Below are 21372 nucleotides of genomic sequence, written 5' to 3' on the forward strand. Positions count from 1 at the left end.
AGAGTTTCTTTTACTGGAAACAGGGAAGGAGAGGAGATGGAATTGCTGCTTTCCATTCTATGGCAGGTAACGATTATTTAGAAGAGGTCAAGCAATAATTCATATGCAAATATGTCAAATTTGGATGAAAAGCATCACAGGACTCATCTCCAAAGTCATGGTCATAACTCAAAGGCTTTACTGAGCCAGTTGCCATCAGCCCCACTTGAAGCCTATGGCCTGAACAGCACTTCCATCTCCTGCCACCCAGGCCAGCAAGCGACCACCTCTGTCTGGGAACTGACAGGACGTATATGGTATTTATCACTTCTCTTTCAGCAATGGTAGTTTTGGAAGAGAACTTAGCATCTCCATATGCAATAGAAATGGCACGCTCAAGTCATGGGGTGCCCGTCTCATAGCAGTAGCTGACATTTCCAACTTGGGGCTTTCAAATCACTCTATAATTGTTAATGAAATTACCTATCCAACATCAAAGTTACACATATGCAGACCTTATATTATGTTATACTCCATTTACTGATTCACACAGAATTGTGATACAGGCAGCAGGTAATGGAAAACGTCATTAAAAGCCAGTTTGTGCTGTATCAGATTTTGGAAAGATTCCATCTCAGTTTCAAGAAAATTCCTGCCTTAACATTCTCATGGCAGTATTTTTGTTTGGGTTTTTTTTTTCCTAGATCCAAACCTTCTCACAGCAGTTTTCTGTTTGTTCTCTATTTTTTCTGTTGAGAAGAATATTCAGATACTTAATCCAGTTTTGACCCTTGTCAAACTTAAACCTTATTTCCCAGCTGGCAGCAAATTGTAAAAGGGTTTGGTGTGTTATTTTTTTCTCTCACTCTGTTTCAGGCCACATGAGTGGCTCCTTCAGTATGGCTGCTCAGAGATGAGGAGTTTTTCAAAAGCGTGCGAGGCAGTCTTTAGCAGGATAAAAGAACTCTAATAGGATAACTCCTCAGAAATCAATAAACAAACATCCTATAATGCAATGTCTGCCACTCAACTTTTCTCTACCAGGTGAAACATTTCTAAGTAATTGAATTTACCTCAGATCCTTTAGGAATGTTGATGATCCACGCAGCTGCCTGGAATTAAAAACTGGAATATGATTCGAAGTGATTTTATTTAATATGCAACAGGAAATCATCACTGAAAGTCTCATGTCAGGGGTTCTTCATCATCTTATCTAAAAGGATAGTGTTGGATTTTCACTTGATTCAGCAGTCATCTATATTTTTATTGCAGAAGCCTTCCAAATACCTGGTGAAAGCATCACTGACAAGATGAAGTGTCACGCAGAGAAAGTGGTGCTGCATACTAAAAGAAACCCAGGTTGGGGTATGTCCCCTGTGCAAAAATCTCAGGCCAATTCTCTTCTGCCACATCAATGCTTTCACTCTATTACAGCATCGGACTGAAAAAGGAGAACCCTGCTCTTTAACTTCTGGCCTTACAGCTGAAATGGAGGTGGAAAGAAAGTAAATAACTCTATTTCGTATTTTGATATTTCAAGAAATATATTTCTTTTTTCCTAAGGATTAATTACTTGCAGATAGGAAACCAAGGAATGAACCTGATAGAACTGTACAGTTAAGCGTTGTCCAGTAGATATAATCTATGCTTTTGTTTGCTAGAAAATGCAGTTTTAAAAAAGCTCTCTTGTTTTCTCTCTGTTTTTGGGTGGCTGCTTTATACGCTATGTTTCCAGAAAACTACTTCAGCTAAGATAGGTATTACTGTAATTACCCTGCTGAAAAAGAGGCACCGCAGGTGTCTATCAGGTAATGCATATTGGCAGAACCGCATCAAAGGAAAGGCCATCATACCAGTGTATTAGCTAAGACTTTCATCCCAGTAAGCGTGTTTCATGACTCTGTATACCTTTGGTATACACAAAGAGAGCTGTTTGAGAGAGTTGTTCTGTGAAATTTGAAATGCTTTTTGCTGGAGGCAGGAGGGATAATAAACAACCACCGTGCTGCAGCCAGAAGAAGGAAGGGTGGGCAGTGCGCAGGGAGCAGCAGCAATCCAGTGCATGGGTTCCTCCTGCAGACATGTTCTCAAGTTCAGCTGCTCAGGCAGGATGCACGTGACCACTGCATTTTAACAGGAGAGTCGAACAAAACTAACGAGGAACAAAAATGAATCTGATGTTTTTAGAAATGAAGTCATGGCCTACTTTTACTTCCTGACCTCAGGCAAATGATTGACATTGGAGCAGACTGTGACCTGTTTAGACTGGTTTAGTGTGTCAACTGCCACCTGGTTTTATGTCATTGAACATGTAACGAGGTTCACTAAATAAGGCAGGCCTAACCTAAAAAACAGCATCAGTCTTCACTTATATTTTTAGGTTGATTTCTTCTTAAATAAATTTAAATACCAACCTGAGTCTTTTGCTATGGAAGTCTACATGCTTTCCTGCGCTCTCAGGAGAGATTAAGGATTCTAGCCAGCAAAAGCATCACTTTATTTGGGGTTGGTTTTTTTTTTCCTTTTTGCTTTTTGACCAATTCTCTTGTTTTGGTCTGAAGACCCACAGAGGAACAGCATGTCAAAAACAGGAGTTTCTGTGTTTTCCGGAGGGAAAAAATACCAACTTTTCTGAAATGCAAGAAGGGAGAAGCCACACGCCAACCCCAGCAACTGGCCAATGTGAGCGTTCTCCAGCAGCACATTAACACTAACTCTATTTTTATTAAAAGAACTGAGTCCATGTGAGGCAACATGGACCCTGCAGCATATTTTTCCTAATGGTGACCCCAACCTGCTCCAACCTACATTTCCAGGTGCCCTGCTGGGTTCTCAGGTAGGCATTACCTACATCATACTGCCTACACCATTGCTGGAAGCTGAATAGCTTTTGTTCTCCACCATCTACCACAGGGTACTGACCTTGTCACACGCAGATAGGCTTTTGGTAGCCCTGGCTATATGTAGACTCTGCCTTTGCTCACAGAAGCCAGTGATGGACAAGACTGCTCTTGATGCTGCACAAAACCCAAAGAGGAGCGTAACGCTGTGACTGAAAGGCCACAGCCAAACTTAATGCTTGTCTTGCTCTCACAGAGACATACTCTTGCTCCTAATAAGCTCGTGTTAGAAGCAAGTTCTGTGTCAGCTGAAGCTTAACCCTTATACGTTTTTCCCTGACTGTGCACTTCTTAAAAAGGGATAATGATTTAGTCTCATTTTCTATGTTACTGCAGCACTGGAAAGTCTTGGATCAGACTTCCGGATGTTCAGTCAACTTCTGGATCTGCTGCAAAGCGATGGCTTTAGGCAGCGCCTGGGTTTTGAAAAATATGCAGACACTTTCTGTGAGTATTCAAACTGCAGTGCTGGGTTTAAACTCACTGACCTACTTTAAACTGCCTTTGAGTGGCTGAATTTCAGACTTATCTTCATTTTATCTGAACATTAAATATTGGTTGGTTTTCAGAATTATTGTGCACGGCTCCATCTGTAGTAAATGTCTTCTCAAGGTAGGTGGTTTCCTGTCTTCAATTTCCATTACTGATTGTAGTCATTCCTAATGCAGACAAAAAGCAGCGTCTCAGGCTACAGTGTCATCCATGCATGCTGTCGCCCCTGAGAGGCTTTCAGGCATGTGTGGCTTTATGTAGTTAAGTACTTATACATCTAAATATATTTTAAAAACTATATGTAAAATAAGACTAATAGCGAACTGGTGTCCTTTTGTTGCTGTTCTTCTTGTTTGGTTTTTCCTCCTTTAAAATCCCACCAGCTGACAGCCTATCTATGCATTCATTCAATTTGCAGCAATGGATCAAGCTCACGGGGAAAGAGCAGCCACCAAGAGTATTACACAATAGGGTTGTCAAGTTGCCTAGAAAGCAGCAAACCTCTGACTACTTCACATTTGCAGGGTTTGTCAGTCCATTTCAGTTGCAGAATGCAGCCCCAGTACTTCATTCCTGGTGGGCAGATGTTAATATTCTCGTTCAGTGTTCCTGTTCACTTTCTAAGAGCTTTCTGTCAGCATCTCTGGCCTGCAAAGCATGCCAACTGTTATCACAAGATTTTCTTGCAAGGAATTTTCCTGCTCCTCTGCAGACATAGCTATGTAGACTTAAGTTTCACCAGCATGAAAAAGAGAACAGGAGTTTCAAACATGAACACGCGCCTTTTGTAGGGCACATTTCTATTTTTGTGACTGGCTTAATTCATGGAGTTGCTGGGCTTCTTCTACGACTGGTGACAATGGTGACCTTATTGACGTTTCCCTACACCCAGCACATCCCCCCTCCCCTCTTCACTCTTGAAGAGAGAGGGGCTGTAAAGTTTTTGGTCATGAAGTATCAGCTGGTGCACCACCTCCTATATTTTGTGAGTGTCCTGTTCCAAATTTCTCCTTGGCAGCTCTAGCAGCTGTCACGCTTCCTTGGGCTATCTATCTATCTCAGCTCTCCAGTAGTTCATAGAGTTGGGCATGGTAGAGATGCCTTACTAGCTGCGTTATTTGATTTTTTCTTCCTATCAGCACCTCAAGACACAGTGATGATTCCACCGGCTGTGAGACTTAGTCAAGACATTTGTGAAAAAGAGTTACATTCGGCAGCACCACTCTTCTGAAGCCCCATTCACACCTTTTTGAGCAACCCCGAGTCGACTCTGCAAAATCTGGCCTCCAAAGCCTTCTCCTGCAGTGCCACACAGCGACCTTCTTGCTCCCAGGAGAGGAGGGCACACTGTTGACAGCAGCACATTCTCATAGTAGACACCTGTTTGTTTTTTAAGTCTGCACCATGTCTGACCTGGTCAGAGCAGCAGCGTGACCCAGCTGGAGCTGTGTACCGGTACATTCGGTGCCAGGGCAAGAGGGTGTGAAATGGCTCAACGTAATCCAAGTGAGTCCAAAATAAACTCCACATGCTCTTGCCAGAGTTGACAGAATGTGGATCAGGAGGCACAGGACTACTTGTTACTAGTCACAAAACACAACAGACCTACTGCAGATTTTTAAAAAACATATTCAAAAGGCAGGTTTTATAAGTCCCTGTTCTTCATTTTGGGTCACGTGGTTTCTTTTCCTGCCTTTGAACTTAAAAATGATGTCAATGGAATGTGCATGTCCTACAAGAACATTTCATCGATCTCCCAGTGCACTCAGACACCACCACCAAATGCACTGCTGGTACCTTGCACCAGGAAAAATGCTGCAACCAGCCACCTGACAACCATTACTTGCCACAGCCTTGAAGCTGCCCAGGCCAGGCCCGTCCCACCACCTCCTATGGAGCTCCTGCAGTCATCAGGCTGAGGCAGAAGGCTGAGGTCTGGTTGGTGTAATACTTCAAGACCCAGCTGTTGGAGCCTGGCCTTGGAACAAATTGTTTTGTGCCTATAAGGAGCTCAGCGTTCACTCTAAACTAGTAGTCTGGATTGAAAGTTTAGCAAGATTTTGGATAAATTGGTTATTTTGTGCAAGTTAGGCCTAACTCTACACTACCATGGCTTGAGACAACTCTACAACCTGTGGATAAAGTCAGAAGCACGAGAACCATCGCAGCTCTTCTAACAGCATTGGTCCTCACACAACATGAAGGAAATTACACCTTGATCTGGCAATGAAGAGAACCAGCAGAACCCTTACTGTAATCAATGCTTTTATTACCACGAGGTCTTTTGTACTCAGAAGAGAACCACATTACCGTAGCATGGATAATGCATCGCTATCCTGTTAAACATATTTTGCAAAACTTTGCTTGAATATGTAGGGTAAGCTTTGCTCCCTTTATTGCTGTGCTCCTAATAATAGTGTGCAGCCAAGTGTAAAAGATCTTCTGTCTTCTCAATTAACAGACTATTAAGCTTTCCCCTAAGAGTAATAAACTCCTGTAATCTGGCAGGGACAGCAGTCCACAGATGCAATCTTTTTTCCCCCATGTGCAGCACTGTGTTTCCAGATCCGTGTAGGTTGTTCTAAACAGACTTTGCTTAGGAGAAACATGGAACATATATTTACATTAACTAGCATGTTAAACAGGTGAAAAGTCACCTGGCATACAATTAAATCTAAACTGTTTCAAAATGTTTCCTTTCATTGAGTATTCCTGCATCTTTTACTCATAGAACATGAATACTCATTAGAGACTGTCCCTCTACATCTTACATTTTTCTACTTAGGGCCATAGGGATTCTGAGCATCCTTGGAAAATGTGAAAGAAGCCTATAAGAGACAGCTGGAAAAAGCAAGTCTTTTTCTTTTTCTTTTTTTTTTTTTTTTGTCAAGATGGTTACTTTCACTGAATTAATATAATACTTGGAGAACAAAATGCAACTTACCCAAATTTGTATAGAATCATGGAATCATTAAGGTCGGAAAAGATCATTAAGACCATCTAGTCCCAATCGTCATATCTAAATGCACTTATTTAGTCTAAGTCTCAGTATTCTCCATGGAAAAGAAAGCAAGGTCATTGTGCAGAGGTGAGGTGTTCCCAGCACACCTTAGGTTACAGCAAAGAACCAAAGTTCATACCCAAAAGAAACAAACCTTCAGGGTGAAAAGCAAAGGTGAAGGATTCATAGCTTCAGAAAACCAAGGCCAGAAGGGGTTCTTAGGTCATTTAATAAAGAACAAATAATTCTTTCCTGAAACATATGGCCTGTAGACCTGAAGAAATACCATCTTATCCTTTTTCTCCACTGCAGTGAACAACCAGGCTCATCTGCTCCCTTTAGCCATGTGGCTTTGCTATATGTGAGCAGTCACAGTGAGCACATTGTACTATAGAAAGAAGATGCATATAGGTCCATTCACAAGTTATACGGATAGTAAGGTCATCTACTTCATCAGGCTCTGTGTAAAACCATGTTCAGCTTAAAAGCCTGACAACAGCTGTATCAGCTGCATTTTGTGATTTTCTTGTCCCTTGCAACCAGAAATATGAAAATTCCTCCAAATTTACTTCTATAAAGTCTAATTGCATTCTCTTTCTCTTTCTCTTTTCCTTTTCCTTTTCCTTTTCCTTTTCCTTTTCCTTTTCCTTTTCCTTTTCCTTTTTCCTTTTCTTTTTCCTTTTTTTTCTTCTTCTTTTTCTTTTTCTTTTTCTTTTTCTTTTTCTTTTTCTTTTTCTTTTCCTTTTTCTTTTTCTTTTTCTTCTTCTTTTTCTTTTTCTTTTTCTTTTTCTTTTTCTTTTTCTTTTTCTTTTTCTTTTTCTTTTTCTTTTTCTTTTTCTTTTTCTNTTTTCTTTTTCTTTTTCTTTTTCTTTTTCTTTTTCTTTTTCTTTTTCTTTTTCTTTTTCTTTTTCTTTTTCTTTTTCTTTTCTTTTTTTCTTTTTTTTCCCCATTTGCAGCAATAAGATGGCAATGTCAGTACCAAGCAAAAGCTGGCCCTGGGTTGCAGTGCAGAGACCACCCACACACCAGACGACACTTCTCTGCTAGCTAAAAGCAGCAGAGTATAAACAAGAGGAGCACCCAGGGAATTGGAGTCAGCTTGCTTCATGTAGCCTTGCCTGATTTTACCTCACTACTGCTCATTTTTCAAATCCAGATGACATTCACTTCTCTGCTAAACCCTCAAGGCCAGTCTGTATAGCAGTGTACTGCTCTGCCTGCATATCTGTGCAAATACACCAGCCCTAGCTGTGAACTGGCCTGGACACCAGAAGCATTTCCAAGAACATTAGACCTGTTATCCAAAGGTGCGCAAACACTGCAACACATATATAAGAATTATTTATGTATTAAAGGAAGTGTTTTGTTCTGCTCACTCAACAATCTTCAGTTTTTTCCCCATGTTTATGCCTGAGTTCACTGGATGTTTATATTCAAGGGATTACTGGGGAACCCCACAGTAAAAGGCTCTTTTCGAATCACCTCCATGGCACAGACTATAGATAAGCACTCTTGTTTCAAGTTACCATACAACATCCCTCCTTACAAATAAAGAATGCCAATACTTGGGTAGTGTATTTACCGTAAAATGAATCTTCCTCCTTCTCTATTTGTACTTTATTTACAATTTACCAAATTTCACAAGATATTGAAAGCTGAGAATGAGCTGAGGATGAACTCCTGAGAATCATCTCAGCATCACCTGTAAACAGTGTTTCTTGACTAGTTCCAAGGCAAGCTCCATTATTTTGTACTTCCACAGATGCATATTTTCCTCTCTTCCCCTTCCACCTTCTCTTTTCTTCTGCTGCCTTCAAAAATCACCCACAAGTCCCACCATACGCCCATTCTCAACAGTTCAACCTGCTTCCCCTTTGCCCTCCTCTCCCTGACAGCCACTTCAGATGGGAAGTCATCTTTCTCTAGTGTCAGGGATAAAATCCACCCCACGCAGAGGAACTGGTGCCAGGTCCACTTCAGTCTTCCAAAGAATTTCACCTCAGATGACTTCCCCCCTCCTCCTCTGAACTTATTCCTTTCAGAATACTTTTCAACAATGACTTCAGCCAGATTCCTTCGCTACTGCTAACTTGTACCAGCACTTAATGTACTTTATATGCTTTCAGTGTTGTTTCTGAGTTTGTAATAGGCTGTGAATTCCTTGAAGCATGTCTTGTTATATTTTGTATAGCTCCAATCACTCTGTATTTAATAAATAATGGCCACTCTACAAGAATGCTCATTGTATACCCCTGCTGTTTTAAATATCAGCCCTTGCATTGTCAGCTCCCTTCTTTTTTCTTTTGACTACATGAGTCCTTTTACCCGTCTTCTTCATGTGTTGTATGGACACATGCTCACTCACATTACTCTCCACAGAAAGAAACACTGAAGTAATTCTGTGCACTGAAACTCTTCATTTTGCAAATAAATCCAAGCATCTTGGATTAGCTGGAGACACAGCCAGCTGTAGAGATTATCTTCCTATTCTTTATTCTTCCTAGGAAAGTTTCCCCATCCTACGTAATCAAAAAGCACAAAAGCACTGACTGTGTTATTTAACAAAACCTGTTCTAGACAGAAGGCCTCATGTTTAACATGCCCTTCTGTAGATATAAGAAATATATGGCAGATAATAAACAAACAGTGTGCTAAAAATACACTGAAATCTTGAGCACTGGAACTAAGCCTAAGTGAAAGAGCTTTATGCTGGGGAAAACAAAGTAAGGTGTTGCCCAGCTGAGGAAAAACAGTCATCCAGCTCCCACAAGCTGATATCATCACAATAGGGCTCTTTCACTGCTACAAGGTCTTATCTGCTTGTCCAAGCCTATTAGGGGTTATATCTGCAATGCAGCCGAGAGCCTGGGGTCAGCTTTCTTGAGTTTCAGGTAAAAATCACTGCCACTGCCCTGCTTCCACCTCACTTACTCTCTCGGTTACTGAACATTTTCTTTATCCTCACTGGCTTTTAAACTTGCTCATTTAGTGCCTTGCAATTGAGTTGCATTTCCAAAATATTTTTCTTGTATGCACATGTTAACCTAGTTTTACTCCAGGATCCCGGGTGAGATGACCAAAGCGAGGGCAGGGTTTCAGAGTGCGGTTTAAGTAAGTGCTGCAGAGACAGGAAGCAAAAGAGACAGGAGTTTGCCTTGTGCTCTGTGATCCTTCAATTGCAAAGACATTTCTGACAGGTTACCAGAGCACAGCACTTCCATCACATCCAGGGATTTTCCCAACTAACTGGAATCTTCATATTTAGGTATTCTGTGTAATAGGCCAAGTCACAAGCTGTGCATTCTAACACAACAGAACTTGACATAGGGCAGTTGATATTCTCTTGTTTATCTTAGGTCCACATGCAATTGATACTCCACTAGCACTGACGTCTCCCTAAAACAAGGAGAATCTTTTTAGGTCTGCTTAACAGAGAACTCTCGACACAAGAGTACTGTGTCCAGTTCTAGGCTCCCCAGTACTAAAAAAGACAGGGATCTCTTGGAAAGAGTCCAGCGGAGGGGCACAGAGATGGTGAAGGGCCTGGAGCATCTTCCCTTTGAAGAAAGACTAAGTGAACTTGGTCTGTTTAGCCTTGAGAAAAGAACGCCAAGAGGGGACCTGATCCAAGTCTATAGATATCTAAGGTGTGGAGGGCAAAGTGTTGAGGCCAGGCTCTTTTCAGCAGTGTGTGGAGACAGGACAAGGGGAAATGGCCAGAAACTGGAGCATAGGAAGTTCCGCACTAATGTGCGCAAGAACTTCTTTATGGTGAGGGTGATGGAGCACTGGAACAGGCTGCCCAGGGAGGTGGTGGAGTCTCCTTCTCTGGAGATATTCAAGACCTGCCTGGACGCCTACGTGTGTGACATGGTGTAGGGAGCCTGCTTTGGCAGGGGGGTTGGACTTGGTGATCTCTGGAGGTCCCTTCCAACCACTATGATTCTGTGATTCTGTGACTCTGTGACTCTCTTTGCTCACTGTCCTCTTCTGGTGAGGTTGGTGGCAGGTGATGCCGCCAGTCGTGACAGGGTGCAGACTCAGTCTGATTTACATTATTCCTCCTCTTTATTTCCCAGTACTGTAGCAAAAGTACTACAGTAACCCTTTTTCATGGCAGGAGGATTGCAGTGATGGTTGCTGACCTTGAGAAAAGAGTGATGCAGCAGGTATAATTTCTGCTGCAGAAAAAGAAAACAGTGAATAGGGATTTTGGCTTTTACAGGAGCTGTATCTTTTTGACTCTGTAATATCCTTGCTCAGAAGCTTCAGCAAGGCATCCTGGTACCACAGCACTCACTGTAGATGCTCCACCACACCAAGCAGCAGCAGCCAGAAGAGCCCAACTCTTGTGGCCCCTTCTTGATGCCTTGTTTACCCCTTGCCAGACCCCAGATGAGACCTAGTGTATGGGAAATTGGTAATCACAGCCTGAACCTCTGATTAATCAGCTGAGGCAAGTGTTGGGTCAGCTGTGGGAGCACAGTTGAGAGTAATTTAGCTGTGCTCCCGGAAGGGGTGGAGCTTGACTCCACCTCCTCTAGACCTCATTTAAGGGCTGACCACCACTAAGGCAGCTTCTCTTGGAGATTGCTCCTTGGTGGAGATTGCCTCAGTGTTTCCCAGCATAAATAGCCTTTTTGAATATCTGTTACCATCTTTGTATTCTTATACCTACCATGACAAGAATTTGCACGTCATCTAAAAAAGGCATTGAACATGTTTTCAAGTGCTCCTTCTTTGACCAAACTACTGCTCTAATTGTCTCCTGGACATGACAGCTTTCTTGACAGAAGCTGAGGCTTTTTTCTTCCCTACCTTCTATTTGGGGTGCTCACTCCATGGACTGGATTTATCCCCACAGGAGCTACTATTATTCATCCAATTCTTTTCTTCCTGGTTTCCAGACCAGAAAAATCCATCAGTGAACAAAGCAGAGGAAGTGAGCAAACTCAAACTCCAAAGGGTGAGCACAGCTGCTCAAAGATCATGGGGCTCTACTCTGCCCTGTAGATGCAGATATTGCTACACTTGTCAAGAGTTTGACCTTGTATACTGAATCCTCTGTTTTCCTGCAAAGCATGGTGATCACATCCCACATCAAAACAAACAGCACTAGCTTGGCTCCAGAGCAATCGTGTTTGCTTTGGGCTAACAGGGCACATGCTCAGAGTGGCTACCTGGCACAGCTTTGCCTTTTATGCAGAGTGACATGAAGATAGTGGATGTCTGGAAGCCAGCTGCTACTTTTGCCGCCTGTGTTTGCACTGCCAAAAATCTCTGTATCCCTTTGATCCAAGCTGAGAGATGGATACAAGAACTGAACCAGACAGAAATGTATACAGTGCTCTGTATCCCACGTCACTCCAGTGGCAATGAGCAGCACACAGCTGGGTCAGAGGAGGCTTCTGTTCCAAGCAGGAGGTTCCCGGTCATGTCAGGAGACATTCCACACGCAGAACTGCGTCACATTACAGATGTAGTTTGAAATCAAACAGGGGACGGCGAGCTGTCTTTTTCTAGCATAAGCAAAGCATCAGTGTTTATGTAAGAAGAAAAACAAAGATGACAAGGAGATGGCAATAATGCCTTTTTTACCAAAGTGAATGAAGTTTTCAAGTGCTAAGCAGATGTGAGAGAACAATAACGAAAAAAACCTACGGAAGCCACCGGATATAAAAAGAAAAGTCATCTATTTATGTAACTGGGATTAATCCTTAGACCTTTGATGAAAGCTCGAAAGGTTCAGCACAGTAACTGCTGTCTGCTTCTAGACCATTCTTGCTTTTGATTTTAAATTAATGACTGCTAACCTATGCCATGAAGAAATCTGGGATGGCTCTTGGGCTGTTCACATTTTTCAGTGGGGGATTTCAGTGCCTTCTTGATCCCTCAGCAGCTGCTGAGGCTTTGTGAGCAGCGAGTGGCCGCCAGCAGCCCACAGCTCTCTGTGTCACCTCTCATACATGTGGCAGCACCTGGCCCACAGGGAGCAACTACTGCTGTGTTCTCTGGGGAGCAGGTGGTGGCACGGCATGGGAGCAGGCCACAGGCAGCCAACTAGACTGTGCTGGGGACAGGTTCACAGAAAAATAAGTGACTCTGTCTTTCTTCATAGCCCTGCTCTGTCTTATCCAGTCCTTGGATTTGTACCTTTTACTCTGTGTCACTTTTAAACTCTCAAATCGCAACATTTTTGGTGGGATAAAAAAAACAAACAACAAAACCAGCTGGCATTGTCACTCACAGTTTGCTTCTTTCTGTCACAGGAAGCAGTATCCTAAAGGAAAGGAAAGATACTGGGGGTAGATGTTGCTACTGGTCATTGCCTCTGTTAGTGCACAGGAATTACATAATGCCTTGGGTGAATGCTGTCAGTAGAAGAGAGCAGGATGCATTACTCCATATAATTATACTGTAGAACCTCAGACAAATGCTTATTTCAAAGCAAGTTTTTGTCTAAAAAAAATATGTATATATATACATATATATATTTTCCCCCTTGCCTCTTCTGCCATTCATGAGAGATGACTGGGCTACCGGATAGATTAAAAATAAGATAAAAGGACTGAAAACAGTAGGGAAGAGGAAGGGAAAAAATAGCATAGCACAAAAGTTAACATTTGCTAGTGTGAGAAAAGGAGTTACTACATGCAGGGATTAGCTAAACTAATTTCTTTCAGAGTTTCAAGCCTACTTTCAGACCAAACAAACAACCTTCTGTACTTCTGTACAAGAAAATATAAGGCAAAACCAGATATGTGTTTTGAACCAGGAAGTAGAAAGCTTCCATGTATTATAAGATGTAAGCGGTGAAACTGGACTACAAGTAGTTGACTACCTATGGCACAAAGAGATGTGTGAGGCTTTTGTTTCCTGGCTTTATCCAATTCTTGCTTCAGATGCTGATAAAGATTTCCTCCCTGCAACCACACCGAGAAAAATGAGGTGGGATTCAAACATAAAAGGCTCTTGGGAATAAGACTGTTATAGCTTGCTAACCTAAGATTCTCCTTTCCTCTCTTTCTTTGCCTTCTCCTTGCATTAATTGTGGCACATGAAGTAAGCAGCTGCTGCTTTGCCACAGCACACACACAGGACAGTTCTGCAGACACATTCAAGCACTGCTGAAGCACACGGCAAGTAAAGCAACACAGACTTCCTGCATGACCAAAGGCAGATCACATGCAAAGCTAACTGTAAGGCATGTGAGATTTAAAAGAAAACAAGGGTTATTTTTTTTTTCTTCAGAACCAAATATGAGTAAAACATTTTGGGAAGGAAAAAAAAAAAAAAAAAAGGAGAGAATTTGCAGTATTCTAATGGTCAAAGTATTGGTGGAACTTCCTTCCTTCAGAAACTCTTGGGAAAGCTTCTCCCAAGTTATGGCATATGACTGGCCAAGCACCAGAACAAGCAGCTCCAAAATAGCTTGTTCACCTCTTACTCTGCTCCTTGGTACTGGCAGTGATACTTAGATGTGGTTTCCAGTCTGGTAGAACTTGTAAAAAGATGGTATTTTGCTGGCACTACAAAGGTGCAGACGAAGTAATAGCAACAGAATGGAGGTGTTAGTGTCCCAGTGGTGACCCACAGCTGATTTGCAGTTTCCCTTGGGAATCTGTCCTCAAGAACAAGGGAGCTGAGCAGAGCTGGCAGATCTTTAAGGACACTTTCCTTAGGGCAAAAGAGCTCTCCATCTCCAGGTGCAGGATGTCATGAAAGGAAGGAAGAGTCTGCTATGGCTAAAGTGCAACTTGCTGGTCAGACTGGAGAGCAAGAAGAAAACACACAGGCAATGGAAGCAGGGACAAGGAGTATAGTGATGCTGTTAAACTTGGTAGGGATGGGGTCAGGAAGGTCAAGGCTCAACTGGAACTGGACTTGGCAAGAGGTGCAAAGAAGAATAAGAAAGGCTTCTATAGGTATATCAACCAGAAAAGGAAAATCCAGGAGGGCACTGCCCTTCCCCCCAACACAGACAAGCTGGTAACAACAGACAAGGAGAAGGCTGAGGTATTCAACAACTTTTTTGCCTCAGTCTTCACTAGCAACTGCTCTACACACAGCCCTTGAGTGGATGGTTCAGAAGGTGGGAACTGGGGGAGCAATGCCCCTCCTGCTGTAAGTGAAGATCAGGTTCATGACCACCTGAGGAACCTGAACATCCATAAGTCTATAGATCCTGATGAGATGCATCCCAGAGTCCTGAGGGAACTGGCTGACATAGTCACCAAGCTAATCTTGATGATGTTAGAGAAGTTATGGCAGCCAGGTGAGATCCCTGGAAAAAGGCAATAACACAGTCATTTTTAAGAAGAGAAGAAAGGATGACCCATGGAACTACTTACCTGTCAGCCTCGCCTCTGTGCCAGTGAAGTTCATGGAACAGATTTTCCTGGAAGCTATACCAAGGCACGTGAAAGAGAGGGAGGTGATACAGGATAACCAGTATGGCTTCATCAAGAGCAGGTCTTCCCTGACCAACCTCGTGGCCTTCTATGATGGCATAACTACATCAGTGGACAAGTGGAGAGCCATTGATGTCATCTGTCTGGACTTTAGTTAAGGCCTTTGACAGATAACTCAGCAACATCCTTCTCTTCCAAACTGTAAAGATTTGGATTTGATGGGTAGACTGATGGGTGAGGAATTGGTTGAGATCATACTCAGAATGTGGTGGTCAATGGCTCAAGGTCCATATGTAAATCAGTGACAAGTGGTGCCCCTCAGAGGTCAGTCCTGGCACCAGTGCTCTTTAATATCTTCATCTACAAAATCGACAGTGGGATCAAGTTCACTCTTGAGCAAGTTTGTGGGTGAGACCTCACCTGCATCCAGATGTGGAGTTCTCAATACAGGAGAGACGTGGACTTGCTGGAATGTATCCAGAGGAGGGCCACAAAAATGCTCATAGAACACCTCCTCTATGAGGTCAGGCTGAGAGAGCTGGGGCTGTTCAGCCTGGAAAAGAGAATGCTCTGAGGTGACCTGATAGTGATCTTTAAGTATCTAAATGGGGAGCTGTTATGATAGGACAGAGGGAAATGGTTTCAAACTAAACAAAAGGAGGTTTAGATTGGACATAAGTAAGAAATTTTTTTACAATAAGGTTGGTAAGGCACTGGAACATGTTGCTCAGAGAGGTGGTGGATACCTCATCCTCAGAAACATCCAAAGTCAGGCTGGGTGGGGCTATGAGCAGTCTGATCTAGCTGTAGGTGTCCCTGGTCACTGCAGAGGCGTTAGACTAGATGGCCTTAAAAGGTCCCTTCCAACTCAAATAATTCTATGATTCTTTGATAAGTTATAAGTTACCTTTGAGATCTGAACAGAAATTTTCAGTTTCTTAGCATACAAAGGTTTAACTTAAAAACTGACACCAGCTTCAGTAAAGGCTGGGGCAATAGAGCCCCATTTAGCTTAGAGAGTAGGATGGGAGGTATTTCTCCATGTCTCCAAAGGAAGAGATGCACCAAAAGCACATACTGAGTTTAATTGTGGAGACAGTCATCACACTTATCTAAAGGGATCCGTCACAAACCAATAGTGTTTGTTTTGCATTCAGTTCAATTCTGAGTAGTTTAATCAGAAAAGTAATCTGGAAAAAGTGAAAAAATCTCTTTATTCATTAAAAGCGAGCAGCCCTTAAAAAGTAAAAGCCAACTGGGCTGTGTGAGCTCATATCAGCATATGCTCCTTCATTAGCTGCATTGATATTTACCAGCAGAGAGGATTTTTATGCCCTGAGAATGTGCCATGCTCCCTCTCAGTCACTCTGGTAATCAAAAGAAAATAAAATCCTATCAACAATTATCACCTGCATGTCTTAGCCACTGCTCGAGGCACATATTGCGTCCCTATAGACATTCCTGCAGGTATATTACACATCTCTAACGTGCTGAGCAGTGTTATACAGAAAAATATTTTCACAGTATTCTTCTGTTTCAAAAATCCCATGTTTCTTGATAATGCTTAAGGTCAATCAAGAACCATTTGCTTCACTTTTATTTGTAAATGTCTATTTGTATTACCACCACAAAAAAGTTTTTCTATTGATACAGGCTTCCACAATGCACAAGCCTACATATGATCTACCTTCTGAGTCATAGAATCATAGAGTCACCAGTGTTGGAAAAGACCTTCAAGATCATGCAGTTCAAACATCCACCTACCACCACCATTTCCCTCACTAAACCACGTCCTTTAGTACCACACTGACACGTTTCTTGAACACCTCCAGGAACAGCAACTTAACCACCTCCTTGTTCAGCCCATTCCAGTTCCTGGATGCTCTTTCACAGAAAAAAAACTTTTCCTAATATCCAACTTGAAGCTTTCACGGAACAACTTGAGACTATTACTTCTAGTTCCATGGGAGAAGAGGCTGACCCCCCCACCTCACCACAACCTCTTTTCAGGTAGCTGTAGAGAGCAAGAAGGTCTCCCCTGGGCCTCTTCCAGAATCTCTTAGCCAGATTCTCTGAATCCCAATTCCCTCAGCTGCTCCTCATAAGGCCTGTGCTCCAGACCCCCCCATCAGCTTCAGTGCCCTTTTCTGGACACACTCCCAGGTCTCAAATGTCTTTCTTATAGTGAGGAGCCCAAAACTGAACACAGTACTCGAAATGCAGCCTCACCAGGACTGAGTACAGAGGGAGGGAGGATCACTCCCCTGCTTGCTCCTGCTGGCGCCACTATTTCTGATACAAGCCAGAATGCCATTGGCATGCAGTCATCCAGTCACTGTACCCCAAGCCTGTAGTGTTGCCTGGGGTCATTGTGGCCAAAACACAGGGACCAGCACTCGGTCTTGTTGAACCTCAGCACCCATCTGTGGTGTCCACAATGCGAATTTCACTGAGGAGCATTAGATAGGACTGCTAAGTCCTGTGCAAGTAGTTTGCTACCTTTTCCCTGCACATTTTTAAATCTCTGAAACAAAAACTTTCTTTATCCAGAGGCTAAATTTTGTGATAAATTGTCAACATCAAATGCACCTTTTATACATGTCATCAAGAAAGATCAAGGAGATTCTGCACCATTGTGGGCCTGCCTGCAAAGAGTGGTGGTTTGAGGCACTTTTGAGCAGTTTATTATGAATCACTAAGCATTTGTTGTGAATGTTCACTTGGAGTCAGGTTCCTCCTAGAATATTTACACCCATTCAACATTCTCATCACTCTAAAGGCTGTTTAGCATACCAGACGTTTGGCTCCACAGGCCTGTTTGTTCTGGTAGACATAAAACAAGTCTTATGTGGTGTTAACAGTACATCCTGAATGAACATATTGAAATTACAAGAGCCTAAACTCACCCAGAGAAATGGAAAAAAGAAGAAGAAAAAAAAAGGTGATATTCAGGTGCCCCAAGGGAACTGCCCTAGGACATCTTCACAAGAAATAAAGGCATACCACTGTTTTTATTAGGTTGGTAGAATCAAAATTAAATGAACCAAGCCAGCAAGGACATAGGTATTTCAGAAATTACTTCCCAGCTGCACTGCTATTAGAAAACTAGATTGGCTCCTTAGGCACACTGCATTTTGATGTGGCTATATTTTGGCTTAGCCATTCATCTCGGAAATCAGGTGCGAGGCTACTCACAGAGAAGCTAAGCAGAAGCTGGGTGTAAGGATCTTTTCACTCCAAAGAACAACTGAATATCCCTGGTGGCGTTATACATAGGTTCATGTATGTCCTGAGTTAGGAGGGATCCACAAAGTTGAACTCCTGGATGCATGCAGGACCGCTTCCAAAATCAACCCTATCTCTTACAGCACTGTCTAAATGCTTCTTGAACTCCAGCAGGCCTGGTACTGTGGTCACTTCCTATGTACTTCAAGACAACACATCCAAACAGATGTTTGTAAAGGCAGACCATATCTGAATCCTATTCCATCTCTGATACCAATGAATCAACATGCATTGCCACATACTTTATGAAAACCTACCTGAATTCTTTGTTGTTGATTTTAGATTGAACTTACGTATTATGATTTATACTTGCCAGAAAGCTCCTGAAGAACCCAATGGATATTTATCTGTCTGAAGAGATGGGAAAGCAAAAGATGATCCACGAAAATCGCTGTTAGTGTTATCTAAGAAAGTAACGACCCAACTGCTTGCTTGCAACTATACAAGTGGGCAGTGTGCCTACATATCCTCAAATAAAAGTTCTCTGGAGAAGCACCATTCACACCAGTGTTGCAACCTACCAACTGTGCTGGTGTCATAACCTAACTTAAAAGCATCAGTATGTGACACAAGTGCAGTGTTGAATCTTCGTACAGTCTTCACAGACAAATTACATTTGTTTTTCTATATTTCCTTAAGATCCGATGCTTAACACAACTGAAACCTCCTTTCTGTGATGTGGGCCAAACAGATTTTAATTGGAAAGCGCACCTTTTGTGCCCTGCCCAGGCAATCTGAAGAAGTTTCGGCATTAGCTTAAACTGATTTTCATATGATAATTCTCATTTAAAGGCTTCCGACTTCTGATTGCTGATTTCAGCAGCACTCCGACAACAACATGACCCGTGAAATAAAGCAGATGTGAAAACCATCGAGACAGTGCTTTTTTTTTGTTTCTCATTTATTCAAATCTTCTGCAGGAAGTAAACACTGAAAGATTTTAAAAAAACTTCACACTGCAGTATGTACAGTTTTGTGACATCACATGAGGAAATTAACTTCTAATAAAAAAGAAAAAAATATATGAGACCAGTTAGATAAATTACTGAAATACATCACGATAAAATTGGTTGTGGTAAAATCCCAAATTCTTATATGTGTGGCAATGAAAATCAATATTCCTTTGTTTTACAGCAACGGAATAGTCCTGGTACAACATCTCAGTAACGCAGAATGGAATCCCAACATACATGTCTGATGACAGTTGTATGAGTACTTCACGTTTTAAAAGTAAGTTTGCAGTTGTTTGTTGTTGTTGGTTTGTTTGTTTTTTTCCCCAGACCCTTTTGATTTGAAGCACATTCTTTCACAAAGCTAAAATACCACAGCAGAAGTCATGTCCAGAAGTGGAATACTGTTGTGTTTTGAACTGACCTGACTTGTTAAGACATTTTTTTTTTTTGCCAACGCACAGATGCACAGGGTCCCCCATGCACTTTTCATGCAGCAGGTAATCACAACTTTAAATAAAAGTATTTTTCTATACATTCTTCCAGACTTGCAACTGTATACATACATGCAAAAGTTTTTAAACCTATGTGATCGTATTTACACTTATACATGGAATATACATAACAAAAAAAAAGATTAAAAGGTTTTCTTTTGTTTTGTGTTTTTTTCCTTTGCATTAGAACAATACAAAATATGTATTTTTCATTAAGGAAACCACTATTTACATCACCTTTTTAAAAACCGATTTCAACATATTATAGGTGTAACAAGTCAATCTATTTACATTATATATAAATATATATAATATATACTTACCAGTTTACTTCTCTGTAAGATGTGGCAGAGAACAAACTGGTAATATCATGTCACTGACGTCAATGAGAGCTGTAATACTTTCACCAACACTTAATAGGGTAAATTTAAACCACTCATTTCTTTTGTTTAAAAAGATTTGTAAATTAAAAATTTAAAAACGTTACTAAGAGCAAATGGCTAAGAAAAGTGAAAGTTATGGCTGAATTCCCTTTTTGATCTTACAGCAGATATAAACTTCTCAAACTGCGCCGACAGGTTAAGTGGTATCAGTGCAGAAGCCCTCTAGCAACACGGCTCTGATTGTATGCTTGTGTGTCACCTTCCTGTCATTTCCTCATGTTTGGCAGCGGAGATGTTGGAAATCTGGTTCTCTCGATCCCTTACACTTCCCTCTGGAATCAAAAGGCATATCTATGTGGCAATTACAGGTCAAACCCCAGATCTGCCTAGCCTGAGTACTACACTAACACAGCAGATGAAGAGGCCTGTAGGTCCAACCTCAAGCAAGGCACGGGGCACTTGGCAACCCAGCTGCTGCCTCTGCAGCTGCTCTGAGTTATGGGAGGTTAAAGTTGACTCTGGTAAAAGTCCCAAGGGGACGCAGCTACAACTTTAAGTAGCGTACACACTCCTAACTCGCCTCTTCACTGCTCCATGAGGTGGAGGCAGCTTTCCCTCAGCAGTCTTACCCATTTCCAGATGCAGTGTCATCTCCTCCCTCCCCCCAGTGCTGAGCTCACATGACTGCACCTAACAGTCCTGCACCTCTCACCTACGCAGCTGCTGCTGCCTGTGTCGGACACAGCCCTGATCCTCTTCAAGCCCACAGTCTGAAGACCTAGCTGAAATATCACCCTCCTGAGCTGGCAGACCTGTCTTTGAAGCCTCCATTCTCACAGGCTGAGGGAGCATTTTGGGGACAGCTTAAACGCGTATCCTGGCAGTACGTATCTACTGAACCAAGGAGACTGGTGTTGCTGAGATCACCGAGCATTACTCAGCAGATGACCTCGGTTTCTCACACATCCCACAGGGACTGGGGGAAATCAAGGATCTTTTGAGTTGCCTGGAAAAATGCAGCCAAACCTTACTGGTCCTTCTGCTGGTGCAGCAAAACCAACTCCCATATCACCCTTTTTTGGTGGAACAACTGAGAGGGAAAACAGCCCAAGGATGACAATGGTCCTTTTTACTCACCCATCCCATGCTATAAGATGAAAATGATGGAAAAGCCTTCAGTCCTCAGGCCTGAAGGCTGTAAGTGTGGATGGGGCAGATTTTGAAAAAGAACTCTCTTCCCTAGGAGCCACTTTGGTGGCACTGAAGAACTGAGCATAAAAAGACTGCTGCCCTCTTAGCAGCTGACTGGAGAGCAGCATTAGCGGGCTTTTTCCTCTCAAGGGCCTCATTTTTATGCTGTACACTGCTTTCAGATTGCAATGTCCACAGCAGGCAAGATTCTTCTATGAACTTCATGACCTGAAATTAAATTCTTGTGTGTTATAATTTACTGACATCCGGGAGAATTGCAATACCC

General features: G+C 42.3%; 1 protein-coding gene across 2 annotated transcripts in view; it reads right to left on the reverse strand.

Moving 5' to 3' along the window:
* NRIP1 (nuclear receptor interacting protein 1) overlaps positions 1-21372 on the reverse strand; it is an 89131-nt gene that overhangs the window by 1612 nt on the left and 66147 nt on the right. The window lies entirely within an intron of this gene.

This window comes from Coturnix japonica, chromosome 1 (assembly GCF_001577835.2).
Source record: "Coturnix japonica isolate 7356 chromosome 1, Coturnix japonica 2.1, whole genome shotgun sequence".
Classification (NCBI taxonomy): Eukaryota; Metazoa; Chordata; class Aves; order Galliformes; family Phasianidae; genus Coturnix; species Coturnix japonica.